At 44.0% G+C, this 15,380-nt stretch overlaps 1 pseudogene; it reads right to left on the reverse strand.

The window, feature by feature from the left end:
• Positions 1-3,543: 3,543 nt before the first annotated feature.
• Positions 3,544-15,380, reverse strand: part of LOC107116083 — a 16,953-nt pseudogene continuing 5,116 nt past the window's right edge.

Below are 15,380 nucleotides of genomic sequence, written 5' to 3' on the forward strand. Positions count from 1 at the left end.
GAAAGAGGACATGGTTGTGAGAAGACCTTCCCCCCACCCCATTCTGAGGGCAAGTAGACTCCTTGGGGGCACCGGGTGCCACAACAGAAAGCACTTCAAGGGTGGGCCATGGACTCTGCTGGTTGAAGAGTCAGCTGGTCTGTTTTTTAGTTTGGAGGAGTCCCTCCCCCAGGGGAGGAACCTCATCAATGCTCAGTGTGCGGTAAGAGTCTGAGGCACAGATCTGACTTTCATGTTCCTCAGAGGATCCATGGAAGGGTGACTCTTTCCTACAGCTGACATCCTCAAAACTGGGGGAAACAGTTCCTTTCCCAAATCCTATGAAGGAATATACAAGTTGAGGGTAACAGAGATCTACAGCCTCTCTTCTGTTGGCATGACCATAGTGTGACCAGCCAGGATCCTTAATTCACAAACATTTTTATCTGTCAAGCAGTTCTAGAGAGGCATTTCTGAACGCGAATCCCTCCCCGGTCCAGCCTGCTGTGAGCTCTTGGGAGGGTTTCGCCAGTTGGAAAGCAAAAGCATTCTGGCAGTGGTATTAATTCGGGTTGAAAGGAAGAGATGTCCCCTAACACAACAACTTGATAAGCCCTAAGGAGTCAACCCCCTCCCCCTCCCTCCCTAACAACACCCTGTGTTGTGGAAATGGACCAGTATCCATGTTGTTAACCTGTGTTGTTTCTTGGTTGCAAGAGGGGATATTTTGTGTGTTTTTAAATAGGTTTTTATTAAGTTTTTTAGATATGCAGGGTAAGGTAAGGGGTAGGGGGGGAAATAAGTAATAATTTTCTGCATGTAACTTTCCTCTACTCATTGTTTCATGTTATACACAAATAGGCTATGAGGTTTAAAAGTTCATGAAAGCTTCTTAATATTACAATATTTAGAAATTCATGTCTTTGTATTCTCTCTCTTATCCAATTATATAATGGAGTCCTTAGTCCAGCAAAGTCTTCTTCCATTTGCCCTTTTAACATCGAGGTCAACTTGTTCATTTCCGCACTTTCCATAATCGTCAGTTTTACGTCATGTTCAGAAGGCATTGATGGAAGTTTCCTTTAAGTTGCAGATGAAATTCTAGCTGCAGTTACTACTTGGATTATAAAGTATGTTTGATTTTTGTGGAAGTTTTCTGGTATACAGTTCAATAAAAACAATTCTGGTCAAAAAGGTACTGAGATCTGCAAAACTATTTGTATAAATGTATGTACCATAACCCAAAACTTGCACATTATATCACGTGTTCACCAGGTATGGTAAAACCTACCCACATGTTTTTTTACACTTCTAACAATTATTTGACATATTTTTATACATTTTAGCTAATCTGTCTGGTGTTAAATACGACCTGTAGAATATCTTATGAAGGTCCCGGTCACACGGGCAGGAAACTGCGGGGGGGAAGTGTGGCAGTTTGCCCCGGGGCAAACTAAGGCGCGGTTACCTGATCAGACCTCCCGTGGAGGTACTGTGGAGGTTCCGTGGGAAAGGAGAGGTGCCGATGGCAGGACAATCCCGGCGCGCAAAAACGAAGTGCGCGGTGCGGCAAACAGGAAGGTTTTTTTTGTTTACACCATGACTGCGCATGCTCCGTTGTGTGCTTTTGCGCATCCACAAAGACATGAAGAAAAAAAAAACTTTTTCGCCAGGGAACATGGGCGGGCGCCGGATGCCACCGGAAACGCGATCAGACGCCCGCCCTTGCCCCGCGGTTTCCGTAAACTAGTACCTCGGAGGTACTAGTTTTTTGCCGCGTGGTTTCGGCAGGAAGCCTCGTTTGAGCCACGGGAGTGCTACACTTCCCAGATGTGCCGGTGAGATCGCGCCTGGAAAACCCGCATGTCTTCCGTCTGACTCGCATGGCTAATGTTCCGTGTGACCGCAGCCACAGATTCTCTTTAAATGCCATGGATTTATTTTCACATTCACTTTCCACACTTCACTGTGTAAGATCAGCATTATAACCCAAATGTTGCATCCATTTCACCATACTCTTTGACCACTTCATCTTCCATTTTCATTAAAAATATATACATTTTCTGAATCAACTTGTCATTAGATGTACACAACAACTTCTCAAATACTTTGTTCAGAATAAAACCCAACTTTTTTATCTTTAGCACATCTAGATTCAGTGTGAGCCTTTATCCACCAAACCATAGTAATCCCTTGTTTTATTAATTCTTCCTTTGTTTTTAAAAGTCCTTTTGTCATGGCGCTCGGTGACCCTAGCCGGGAGTCCTCCTGTTGCCATGGTGCTGCCGCAATTCTACATCCTTCTGTCGCGTCGACGGGCGGGGCAGCTGGTTGATGGGACTTGGGGGTGTGCAGGGAGGGCGTGGGAGGACGGAGGTCACAAAAGGGATCAGGAGAAAAGGGGCCTCAGCCTAGGGGTCATTTGGGGAAGGTCACTTCACCTCCCAGCCCCCTCAGTCTCTGCTCTCTTCATCTCTCTCTCTCTTCCCTTGTCTCTGCTCTTCTTCTCCTCCTCACTGGCCCTCTCCTGTTCTTTTTATAACCCTCCTCGCTCCCAAGCCACCCCCACCGGTTAGCCCCACCTCCCTTCAAAAGGGAATGATGTGGCTCCACCCTCATCCATCCCCACCCTTCCCTGCACGCCTGTCGAGCACACCGCTGGACCTACCCTGCCATTCCCTGGCACTTCCTCCTCCCGCCCAGCCATCAACTGTGACTCCTTGCCATGCCAGCCAGCTGCCTCTGGCTCCTCACCGCACCCCCATGGCTTCTGGTGCTCCTGGGTGCGAGCCTGCCCTTGGCTGCTGCTGTGCCCCGGCCCAACAGCTCCTTCCCGGAGCTGCAGGTCTGGGCCTCCTTCTCCTCCGGTCTCCCAGCCACTGCCCTGCTGCCACCGCTGCCAGTCCCTCTGGTGTCACCGTGGCTCCAGGCACGTGAGGGGGGGAAGTACTGCCTGGCACGGGGTGTTTGTGCACCCCAGCCTTTGTCTCCCGTTTGCCCCACCGGGAGTCCTGGCGGGTGTCCGGACACGTTTATCATCTAAAAGAGCTTCATACCTATAAATTCTGCCACCCTGACTTTAAATCATGTCCCTCTGGAGCTAAAAGTCTGATTATCCAATAGAATCCAATCTCTCATCCATACCAGGCAGGCCGCTCTATCATATATCTTCCAGTCTGGTAGAGCAAAGCCCGCATCTTCTTCAAAGTCTTGTAATGCTTTCAACGTAATTCTTGGCTTTTTCCCTTGCCAAATAAATGTTGATATTTGTTTATTCATGTCTTCAAAGAAAGAACAAGCCAGTTTGGTGTAGTGGTTATGTGCGTGCGCGAACTCTAATCTGGGAGAACCAGGTTTGATTCTCCACTCCTCCACTTGCACCTGGCTGGATGACCTTGGGCAAGCTGTAGTTCTGATAAGAGCTGTTCTTGAAAAAGAGCAGTTTCTGTCAGAGCTCTTTCAGCCCCACCTACCTCACAGGGTGTCTGTTGTGGGGAGGGGGAAGGGAAAGGAGTTTGTAAGCCGCTCTGAGACACCTTTGGGTAGTGAAGGGCGGGGTGTAAATCTAATCTCTTCTATTGGTTACCTTGAGCATGTTATGAGGTTGACTAGCAACAGCCATTGAGTACATCTGTTTCTTAAAGCTACAGATCATTTTGGTTTTTATTTTTTTTTAATCTGTTTTCCCCCCAGATATATTTCACATTTTATTTTGTCCACTCACCATTGTCACACTGAGCACTCAAAGGGTTTCTCCCCTGTGTGAGTTCTCTGATGCTTTTGAAGATTACACCTCACATTGAATCTCTTTCCACACACTGAGCATTCAAAAGTTTTCTCCCTTATGTGGGTTCTTTCGTGCTGTTGAAGATGGCCACTGGGACTGAATCTCTTTCCACACTCTGAGCATTCAAAAGGTTTCCCCCATGTGAGTTGTCAGATGCTTTCGAAGATAGCCATTCAACCTGAATCTATTTCCACACTATGAGGATTCAAAAGGTTTCTCCTCTTTGTGGGTTCTCTGATGCTTTCGAAGATGGCCACTCATACTGAATCTCTTTCCACACTCTGAGCATTCAAAAGGTTTCTCCCCTGTGTGGGTTCTTTGGTGCGGCTGAAGAGCAGCACTGCTACTGAATTTCTTTCCGCACTCTAAGCATTCAAAAGGTTTCTCCCCTGTGTGGGTTCTTTGATGCAGTTGAAGATTGCCGCTCTGACTGAATCTCTTTCCACACTCTGAACATTCAAAAGGTTTCTCCCCTGTGTGGGTTCTTTGATGAAGTTGAAGAGTGCAACTCTGACTGAATCTCTTTCCACAATCTGAGCATTTAAAAGGTTTCTCCCCTGTGTGGGTTCTTTCATGCTTCCGAAGAGTCCCACTGTCACTGAATCTCTTTCCACACTCTGAGCATTCAAAGGGTTTCTCCCCTGTGTGAGTTCTGTGATGCTTTTGAAGATTCCACCTCAGATTGAATCTCTTTCCACATTCTGAGCATTCAAAAGGTTTCTCCGCTGTGTGGGTTCTTTGGTGCTTCTGAAGACTGCCACTGCAACTGAATCTCTTTCCACACTCTGAGCATTCAAAAGGTTTCTCCCCTGTGTGGGTTCTTTGATGTAGTTGAAGACTGCCATTGCTACTGAATCTCTTTCCACACACTGAGCATTCAAAAGGTTTCTCCCCTGTGTGGGTTCTTTGGTGCATCTGAAAATTGCTACTCTTACTGAATCTCTTTCCACACTCTGAGCATTCAAAAGTTTTCCCCCCTGTGTGAGTTGTCAGATGCTTTTGAAGATGGCCACTCAGCCTGAATCTATTTCCACACTCTGAGCATTCAAAAGGTTTCTCCTCGTTGTGGGTTCTCTGATGCTTTCGAAGATGGCCACTCAACCTGAATCTCGTTCCACACTCTGAGCATTCAAAAGGTTTCTCCCCTGTGTGGGTTCTTTGGTGCGGCTGCAGAGCAGCTCTGCTACTGAATTTCTTTCCGCACTCTAAGCATTCAAAAGGTTTCTCCCCTGTGTGGGTTCTTTTATGACGTTGAAGATTGCTACTGTTAATGAATTTCTTTCCACACTCTGAACATTCAAAAGGTTTCTCTCCTGTGTGAGTTCTTTGATGAAGTTGAAGACTGCCACTGCTACTGAATTTCTTTCCGCACTCTAAGCATTGAAAAGGTTTCTCCCCCGTGTGGGTTCTTTGGTGCAGCTGGAGATTGCTACTCTTACTGAATCTCTTTCCACACTCTGAGCATTCGAAAGGTTTGTCCCCTGTATGGGTTCTCTGATGCTTTTGCAGATTCCCCCTCACAGTGAATTTCTTTCCACACACTGCACATTGAAAAGGTTTCTCCCCCGTGTGGGTTCTTTGGTGCAGCTGGAGATTGCTACTCTTACTGAATCTCTTTCCACACTCTGAGCATTCCAAAGGTTTCTCCCTTGTGTGAGTTGTGAGATGCCTTCGAAAATGGTCACTTAACCTGAATCTTTTCCCACACACTGAGCATTCAAAAGGCATCTCCTTTTTGTGGGTTCTCTGATGCTTTTGAAGTATGCCACTCATACTGAATCTCTTTCCGCACTCTAAGCATTCAAAAGGTTTCTCCCCTGTGTGGGTTCTCTGATGTTGTTTAAGATTGCTACTGTGACTGAACCTCTTTCCACACTCTGAGCATTCAAAAGGTTTCTCCCCTGTGTGGGTTCTTCGGTGCAACTGAAGAGCAGAGCTCCAGCTGAATTTCTTTCCACACTGTGAGCACTCAAAAGATTTCTCTACTGTGTGGGTTCTTCTGTGAAGTTGAAGCTGGCCACTCTGACTGAATCTCTTTCCACACACTGAGCATTCAAAAGGTTTCTCGCCTCCGTGTATTCTTGGGTACACAAGGACCTGTGATCTGAAGTGTTTTCCACACTGAATGGATTTACTTTGCTTCATTATCCTGTCCTTTGGAAAACGTACATTACACTGTTTTCTATCTCTCTTCTCAACCATACGGCCACCTTTCTTTCTCTTAGGTCTGCCTCGATTCCTGATGTTTTCTTTCAGGTCTTCCTTTTTAACTGTATCTGGCATTTGTTGATGAAGTTCCTCACCATCCTCGTTCCCCTGATCATCCTCTGCTGGAATAAATAGAAAGATCCTGTTAGCACCTGGGAGGGTTGGTAAAGTCCAAAGGCAGATGTGACTGCAGAAGGAAAGGATTGACACCCCTTTGGCTTCATCCAGCTTGGCTAATCTTCACCACCTTTTTACTCTTCCACAGTATATCTAGTATTTAAGGATACCTCACCCCTCAAGGGCCACAGCTGAGCTACTGCCCTGGAGCAACTTTGGAGGCTCCAGATTTCAGGCCCCCAGAAGGCCTCCCTCCCTCCCTCCTTACCCAGCGGGTTATATGATTGTCCCAAACCAAATGTTTCTCAGAAGTGAATCAGAAATCCCCTATGGCTATTCCTTGCCTGTTCCCTTGACAGAACCGTGAAGGATACTCACTCTCAGCCAGCTCATTTGGGAAGGAAATACGCTGTTGGGATCCTCTTGGGGAACTCTGCAGTCTTTCTTTGGATGCAAGGCCATTGGATGTCTCCACCAAAGTCTCTCTTGTACTTCTAGCATCTTTTGCGAGAGAGAGAGAAAGAAAGGGAAAGTTTTCATTCATAAATGGGGAAGGAAATCAATTGAAGGATTTTTTTTTTAAATTGTTTCCAGAAAAGAAAGAAGGATACTACAAAGAACAGACAACAACAAGAATAACAAAAACTACTAGTATTACAACATTGGAGCTTATACTTTGTCCCTAGTTAACATAAGAAAATTGGAATTAATCTTATTTTATACACCTATACCTAATTACACGGTCAATTTTAAGAGATAGTATCTACTTTTTAAATTAATTTCAGGATTTCTGAGTATCATCCTCTATCCATCTATATAGTCTCAACCAGTTATTTTCAAAAGTTCCTTCTTTTTTCTCTTGTAACTGTGTAGTTATTTCGTCCATTTCTGCTGCTTCTTTATATATTATTTCTTCTTTCGTGGGTGTTTTTCTTTTTTCCAGTATTGTGCATAAAGTATCCTAGCAGTTTTGTTTTTACATTTCCAACATAAATTTGACATATTTGAGTACCATTTAGCAAGGTTCTCAGGAGTCATATACCATCTATAAAGCATTTTATATACATTTTCTTTATATGAAGCAGCTTTTGTAAATTTCATATTTACCTTCCACACCCTGGATCATTCCTCCAGTTGTATATTGTGGCCTAAATTTTGTGCCCACTTAATCATTGATTCCTTTACAACCTTGTCTTGCATGTTCATAACTAATAACAAAGAATAAATCAACTTTTATATATTTCCCATCTGTTTCTGACAATTTTATCAGGGTCTAGGGTGTATCATAAAATCCAGTTACTTGATCTTTAGCGTATCTGGAATCTAATCGTGCTTTTCCCTTTTTTTTCCCCCTCAATCCCCCTAGGGGGAGGTTTTTATTGTTTTTTTTGCATACTACAAAACTACAACAGAAAATATAGGGAAGGGAACTACAACTAGGGGAAACAGAAGAGAAACCCACAACTAACTAAAAACCCAAGAGTAGGAGATCAATATCTCAGCTTATCATCATGCTATTTTAAAAAAACAATCAATAATACAATGAATTTAGTCAGTTATGCTAGATTATTATTATTATTTTACCATCCCTTTAACTGTTTATCGAGATCCCCAGAGCATCCCCAAGTTATTTCAACATTTTTTCAGGCACACATCAGAGTCCTTCAGCTCTTATTTGTTCTTATCTTTTCTAATCCTAGTTTATATAGGCCTTTGGAGGCAGCCACCCCCTTTTCTGAAGGGGAGTCCTCGTCCGAAGTCCCCGAGCCCAACTCGCCATCAGATTTGCTTTCTTCTTCCTCCCCTTTGCCCTCGTCTGGTTCCCCAAGCTGTGTTCGCAGAAATTCCTGTGCTTTGAAAACAGAGTCAATCTTTTTTTTTTAATCGTGGAGTTTGAAAACGACGCCTTCTGGGATTACCCATCTGTAACTGATAGAAATTGTTTGTAAGAAAAGGATTAATTCTTTATAGTTCTTTCTCCTCTGTCTTATATCAAATGGAATGTCTTTTAAAATCCCGATATTATTGTCCCCACTTTTCAAGGGTGTTCCCAAAGTTGCTTTCAAAATAGCATCTCTTCGAGAATCTGACCACTATTTTCCCAGGCAGATTATTTTTCTTGATGTATGATTAATAAGATCTGTAGACCACATCCATCTCGCTGCAAAGATACTCCGCTGTTAAATCTGTCATCGGGGCTATTGCTTTACTCAACCGTTGCTTCAGATTCTCTCCTCTAAATTCCGGGACCCCTTGGAACCAAAGGACCAAATTTGCTTTATCCATTTGTAGCTGTAAGAGTTTTGTCTCTTCTGTAGCTTGCTTCATTTCCAGCTTTTGCATCTTTTTCTTAACTTTTTTAGTAGTGACGTCCATTTCCTCCACCTTCTCTCCCATTTGCTCTGTTGTTTTTAAGGCTTGGGTCAGTTGCATCTGCTGCGCTGCGAGACTCTGCCCAATTACTGACAGTTGTTGTTTAATGCCAGTGATCTCATCCAGCAGGGGGCGCAGGGAGTCAGCTAAGAGTTTTGAGAGCTCAGTGACCTCATCCGTTCGAGGATTGGTCCCTAGTTTCGATTTCAACAGCTTCTCTTTCTCCTGTTTCTTCCCCGCCATCTTTTTGGACTTGTTTAATTTTCAAAGAAGTTGCTAAAGTCTCTGATCTTCGCCCAAACACTTTTCTGCGCTCTGGTAAGTCTCTTAAATCAGTTTTAATCGCTTATTTTTCCGCTCCCCCCTCTTTCCTTCCGTGTTTCATTTATGTGTTTGGGAGGGATCCCTCCCCTGCTCGCTTTCCTGTCGCTCTTTGGGGGGGGGGGCAGTTTCTTTTTATATCTTCATGCTCGCTTCAACCCAACTCATAGTTCGTTGTTGGCCATTCGGCATATACCTTTTTCTTAAGCTCATCTTGATTAAGTATTTTATTTTGACTATTTAACAAATCTTCATATGTCCAAAGTAGATCTTTTGTAAATGTCACAGGGTTTATAAAGGCTTCTAATGGTGATACCCATTTGGGGATTTTGGTATAACATAGTCTTTTTACCTCTTCCCATGATTTCAATAATGCTGCTCTTACAACATGTTGATTGAAATACATGTGAATACAACTTTTCCCATACCAGACAAAGGCAATCCACTCTAGCTGTAAATCATGTCCTTCAAGCTTTAATAACCTTGAATTTTCTAATGTGATCCAATCTTTCATCCAGGCCAAGGCCGCTGCTTTATAATATAATTGCCAGTCTGGTAACGCAAAACCTCCTTTTTCTTTTGAGTCTTGCAGGAATTTCATCTTAATTCTAGGCCTTTTCCCTTGCCAGATAGATTGTCTCACCAGTTTGTCTATTTCTTTAAAATACTGTTGGTTTTTTATAATTGGTATTGTTTGAAATAAAAAATACGCCTTGGTAATATATTCATCTTCACTACAGTTATTCTTCCCATGAAATATAACTGTAGATGTTCCCAATTTTCTAAATCTTTCTTAACTGCAGCTAAAAGTTTGTATAGTTCCCTTTGAATAAAGAGCTCCACCTATTGGTTAAATTTATACCTAAATATTTATTGTCTTCTGTACTTCAATCCCCGAGGATTCCTGTATTATTTGGATTTGCTTCAAGGGCCCCGGTCACACAAAAGGTTTTGTGCCGGGAGAGGGACGGATTGGGGGCGCAGCAAACAGGCGTGATCCCACCGCAACATCTAGGAAATGTTGCGCATCCGTCCCCGATCTGACCCTTCTGGACAAAAACCCGCATCAAAAATACACCACCTCCAGAGGACGTCTTACCGGAACGGCCGGGGCAAGCGCTCCTGGCCGAAGTGCACATGCTCACACACGCACAGTTCGGCAGCCTCCTGTTGCTTTCTCCCCAGTCTCCCCGGCATCTGATTGTGCCGGGGAGCGATTGCGCGGCGGCTCACGGGATCTGTATGATTCCACCACCGCATCTCTATTTTGGTGCAGCTTTCAAAAGCCGCACTTTGCCCGTCCTTTTTCCCCCCTGTGTGGCAGGGACCTTAGTGCATTTTTTGTTAAAATATCAGTTTTCTTAAAATTAACTTTTACCCCTGCATATTGCCCATATTCTTGTTATTATATTTAAAAAGTTGATTAATTGTTGCTTGTGGGTCTTCCAATACAAAGACCAAATCATCTGCAAATGCTTGGAGTTTGTATTCTTCCCCTTTAAGTTTAAGTCCTCTAATAGCATTTTGTCTGCTTACCATGTCGCAAAGTGCCTCCAGGGCAAAGATGAATAAAACAGGAGATAGTGGGTTCCTTTTTCAGCTTCTATATTTTGTGAAAGATCCCCGTTTATCATAATTTTAGTAGATTGTTTTGTCTATATTGCTTTAACCATTGTATAAAAATATTCACCACAATTCCATGTCAACAAGTGTTCCAACATGAAAGACCAGGTAAGATTGTCAAAAGCCTTCTCTGCGTCAAGAAAAATCAATGCCAATTGTTTTTCAGAATGTGCTTCAAAATATTTGAGTACATTCAAAATTGTTCTCACATTATTTCTTTTTTGTTTCTTGATTGAGCTTGATGTATTGTCTGGATCAGCAACCTATTTGCTAATATAGATGCATAGATCTTATAGTCCACATTAAGTAGAGAAATTGGTCTATAATTTTGAATTTTCTTCTCGTCAGTATCCAGTTTATGTATTAGTATAATCAATGCCTGATTCCAAGTCTCTGGTAATTTCCTTCTTCAGCTATGTTTTGTATTGTTAGTTTCAATGGAAGGGCAATTTAATCTTCAAATGCCTAATAAAACTCCACAGGAAATCCATCCAGTCCTGGTGTCTTATAAGAACATAAGAGACGCCAATGTTGGATCAGGCCAAAGGCCAATCCAGTCCGACACTCTGTGTCACACAGTGCCCAGAAATACCAGTGCCATCAGGAGGTCTACCAGTGGGGCCAGGACATTAGAAGCCCTCCCACTGTTGACCCCCCCCTTCTTTTTCTTCTGGTTTTTAATTGCTTCAGTTACCTCGGAAAAGGAAATTGGCTCATTTAGCATTTTCCTCTGTTTTTCTGTAAATTCTCTTACTATTTTTTTTTAGAAATTCTCTAATCTGATCTTGATTAATGTTCCCCTGCTGGTATAAGCTTTGATAAAAGGTTTCAATTAGACTTTTCAAGTCTTTATGAATGTGCATCACTTTGCACTTGGCCACATTGAACCCATTTGCCACGTTGACGCCCACTCACCTATCCTTGACAGATCCCTTTGTAGTGTCTCACAATCCTCCCTGGTTCTCACCACCCTGAACAACTTCGTGTCATCTGCAAACTTAGCCACTTCACTGCTTACTCCCAATTCCAAATCATTAATAAACAAGTTAAAAAGCATCGGACTGAGTACTGATCCCTGCGGTACCCCACTGCTTACCACCCTCCACTGAGAAAATTTCCCATTTATACTCTTTCTGTTTCCTATTAATCAGCCAGTTTTTGATCCACAAGAGGACTTGCCCTTTTATCCCTTGACTATGGAGCTTACTTAGGAGCCTTTGATGAGGAACTTTATCAAAAGCTTTCTGGAAGTCAAGGTAAACAACATCTATTGGGTCCCCCTTGTCCACATGTTTGTTCACCCCCTCAAAGAACACTAACAGGTTAGTGAGACAAGATCTTCCCTTACAGAACCCAGGCTGAGTCTGCCTCAGTAGTTTTGTTAGCATCTCAGCACATAAGCTGCTCTCTCTAGTTCAAGCTTCATCACAGAGTCCTCCAGGGAGTCTTGTCTGGTCTTCATTTCCAGTATTTTTAAATCTGCCTCCTCTGATTTGCCCTGAACTTGGATGGCAGTTTGTTTCAGTCTGGCAACCTGTTGGGTGTTCTCCGAAATCTGTTGTTTAAAATCTTCAGTTTGCGAAGTAACCTGGTAAAGTCAAAGCATCAAATTTGGCCTGTAGTGGCTCCACAGCTAATGGAATTGCATTGTTTACAGCATCATTAACCACTTGGGGAATGGCATTATTAACAGCAGAATTAACAGCCTGAGGAATGGCAGATTCTATTGCATTGGCTACCACTTCTTTAATGAGACTTTGCACCTCCTGCCCTGACAACTTGGCTAGGTTTGTGGCCACTGAGTTAGCTATATTTGGGAAGGGCCTACCTGAGCCAGAAGACATGACTCAGTTATAATCGCCAAACACCTCCACGGCCCCCCCACCTTGCTGTAAAGCCAGAACAATATATTCCACTACTAGTTATTACAGAATGTTCTTAATGTTCCCAAACAATACAGTACAAATGCTTTCCAGTTCATTCAGTATCAACAAGGTCACCGTTCTCTTTTCTCTCAACAGTTAGAATGATGGATGAGAAGGCAAACCAGCCATTACGTTTCTGTCTTTTAACTGGAACAAGGAGCCTCCATTACATATATCCCATGTTTAAAATGTTCCTTCTTAAGGGTTAAAGTTGTAGTTAAAGCTTTGGGGTGGCTCAAGGGGTTAAGACGCTGAACTGCAGGCTGTGGAAGGTCGGTATTTCAGCAGTTCGAGACCCGAGGGTGCCGCATGACGGAGTGAGCTCCCGTCTCTAGTTCCAGCTCCTGCCAACCTAGCAGTTCAAAAGCAAGAAATTGCAAGTAGATAAATAGGTCCCACTTCGGTGGGAAGGTAACAGCGTTCCGTGCACCTTGGTGTTTAGTCATGCCGGCCACATGACCACGGAAACGTCTTCAGACAGCGCTGGCTCTTCGGCTTTGAAATGGAGATGAGCACCGCAACCCTAGAGTCGGATTCGACTGGCTTTCGAGCAAGGGAACCTTTACCTTTACCTCTATCCCATTGACAAGACAAAGTTAGTTTTCAGTCTTACCAATCTTCAAAAGTTCTTAGCCAGTAGTAAAAGAGATGGTGTGATATATCTCCACAAGGGTATCCTTTATAAGTCCAGAAGGTACAAAATGCAAGCCAAAAAGGTAGTGAAGATTTATAAATCCACCATACAAAGGGATCTGCACAAGTAATCCATCATAAATAAGTCCAAAAAAGACAGCCCACAAGAAAAACCCAAAAATCATTTATAAATCCACTGGGGTAACCCAAAAATTGTACATCCACTATAATGTTAGTTATGCTGCCAAAGATTTCATTTATAATTCCAGCAGAGTGCAAAAGTTTAAATCCAGAGGAGAGGGGGAAAAAGAAAAGACAAGCCAAAACTATATCTCACACCGGGGGGGGGGGTGGGTATTTCCCAAGTCTTGGATTTCCCTTTCCAAGCTAAGTCACTCAAGGTTTGACCAATTCCCCCCCTTTTATAAGAATTCCAATCAATACCAAAAGCCCCAAAGTAAAAAAATAATAATGATTTTCACAGCAAGCTTGGCAGAAATCGGGCTGCACTCTTCTTAGACATCCAAATTTTAACAATCCCAAAAGACTCTTAGATATCTCTCTTAAAGAGTTCTTAGATGGAGAGGGCAAGATATCTATAGAAGGGAGAAGTATGCCCAGTTTCCTTGCAAGTTCACAGTCTCGAGTTAATGTAAAAGCAGAGTATCCATCTTTTCCTTAGAGTGTATAAGCTCATGCCCGGCCAGCAGTTCCAGGCAGCGCAAGGGGGGGGTCTTGTTTCCCAGGACTTTAAAGTTTAAATAGGGCACTTCTCCCTCACTCAAAAGAACCAAAAACTAAGTTAAGTTTGGCTGTCAAGTACTCATGGGGTGTGGTCAGACGGCGGGATGGGAGTGGTGTAAACCGCTCCGGTTCCAACTGGATGAATTTGATCCGGGGGAAGCGCGATCACACTCACCTCTCACTACGCAGCACATCGCTCCCCAGCGTCCACACTTCAGACGCTCAGCAGCGTGCGTCGGCGGGTTTTAAAAAATTTCTACACAGTTTGCGCATGCGCATAGGCAATCTTTCATATAATTGAGATCTTCGCGCATGCACACAACACCGTAGCCCGAAAAGCATGCCCTGAAGCGAAGACTTCCCTTTAAATTCTGACATCGAAACTGGCCTCGGTGAGGTCCCAGACTCATCTGAGGGCTGAAACTGGGCACCGTTTAAAGCAGGTATGCCCAACAGGTAGATCATGATCTACCAGTAGATCGCGGAGGGATCAGAGGTAGATCACCAGCCCCACTTGGTCTCCTGGTTTGCTGGACAGGTGTTTGGGTTTTTTGGATGATTGTTTGGTGGTATTTGATTGTTGGTGCCAGTATGATGAATTCTTATTTTTACTTTTAGAACTTTGCATGTGTGGTTTTGGCATCATTCAGAGGTCTTCAGTTCCTCTTGATCTTTAATACTTTGGGACAGTGACAGTTTTGGACCAAATGGGGGAGGGCGGTGGGACCCAACTTTAGTGGGTTAAAATCTAATTTGAAATTAATTTGAAACTTTATTTTCATGGTGGTAGATCACCAGCACTTTTGGCTGGAAAAAATAGATCACTACCTGTTCGACGTTGGACGTGCCTGGTTTAAAGTTTGCTTTTATTAACGCCGGGGTGAAGCTTCAACCAAGCGCACATCGCCTACGATTTTTAAAAAGTGGAGGATGAAAAGGGGAAGCCTCGGGCTTCCGAACGGAAGAGGCTCTACACCGGCGGAGAGCGATCAGATGGGGAAAAGGTGGCTAGAACCGGAGCACTCAGGAAAACACCACTTGGGGACCTGGTAGCAAACTACACCGGTTTAAGGGGCGTTTGCGACGGTTGGGCACGGTTAGGGACGGGAGGCAGATGTTGTGAGTATGATCACACCTAAGTACTCCGTTTCAAACCGGCTCAAATTCCCCATCGGAATGCACCCACGGTGCAGTATTGATAGCTGAAGATTCTCTGATCGGAGTCTAGCTCCAGACATCGGTCGCTCTCGCCTCCACGCTCAAATGGCTGCCATGAGCGCTGCTTCTCTGCACCTTGCTTCGGGGCGATGAGGGGTCTGCTCAGGCACTCCCGTGCCTGAGAGTCCCCAAATCAAGCCCCCTGCACAAGTCTCCCTCTGGGGAGGCTTGTGGGAGACGGAGCCCATTGCCAGTTCTCCCGCTAGGTCCGGGAGGCTCGGGGGTTCCTTGGGAGCCCTCCCAGGAGCCCTCCGATGTCGGCGGAACACAGACCGGAAGTCAAGAATAAAAATTCTTATCAATTTATTGATCTAGTCTAGTTCTCCCAGATTAGAGTCCTTGCTCATAACCACTTCACCAAACTAGCTCTCATCCTTACATCCTTATCTTTTTCAAGACTCCAGAATGTAGTCAGTGCTTAATCATAAGAATCTGTATCCAGTCGTCTAACC

This window comes from Gekko japonicus, unplaced genomic scaffold, assembly GCF_001447785.1.
Source record: "Gekko japonicus isolate JY-2015 unplaced genomic scaffold, Gekko_japonicus_V1.1 scaffold6333, whole genome shotgun sequence".
NCBI classification, from domain to species: Eukaryota; Metazoa; Chordata; class Lepidosauria; order Squamata; family Gekkonidae; genus Gekko; species Gekko japonicus.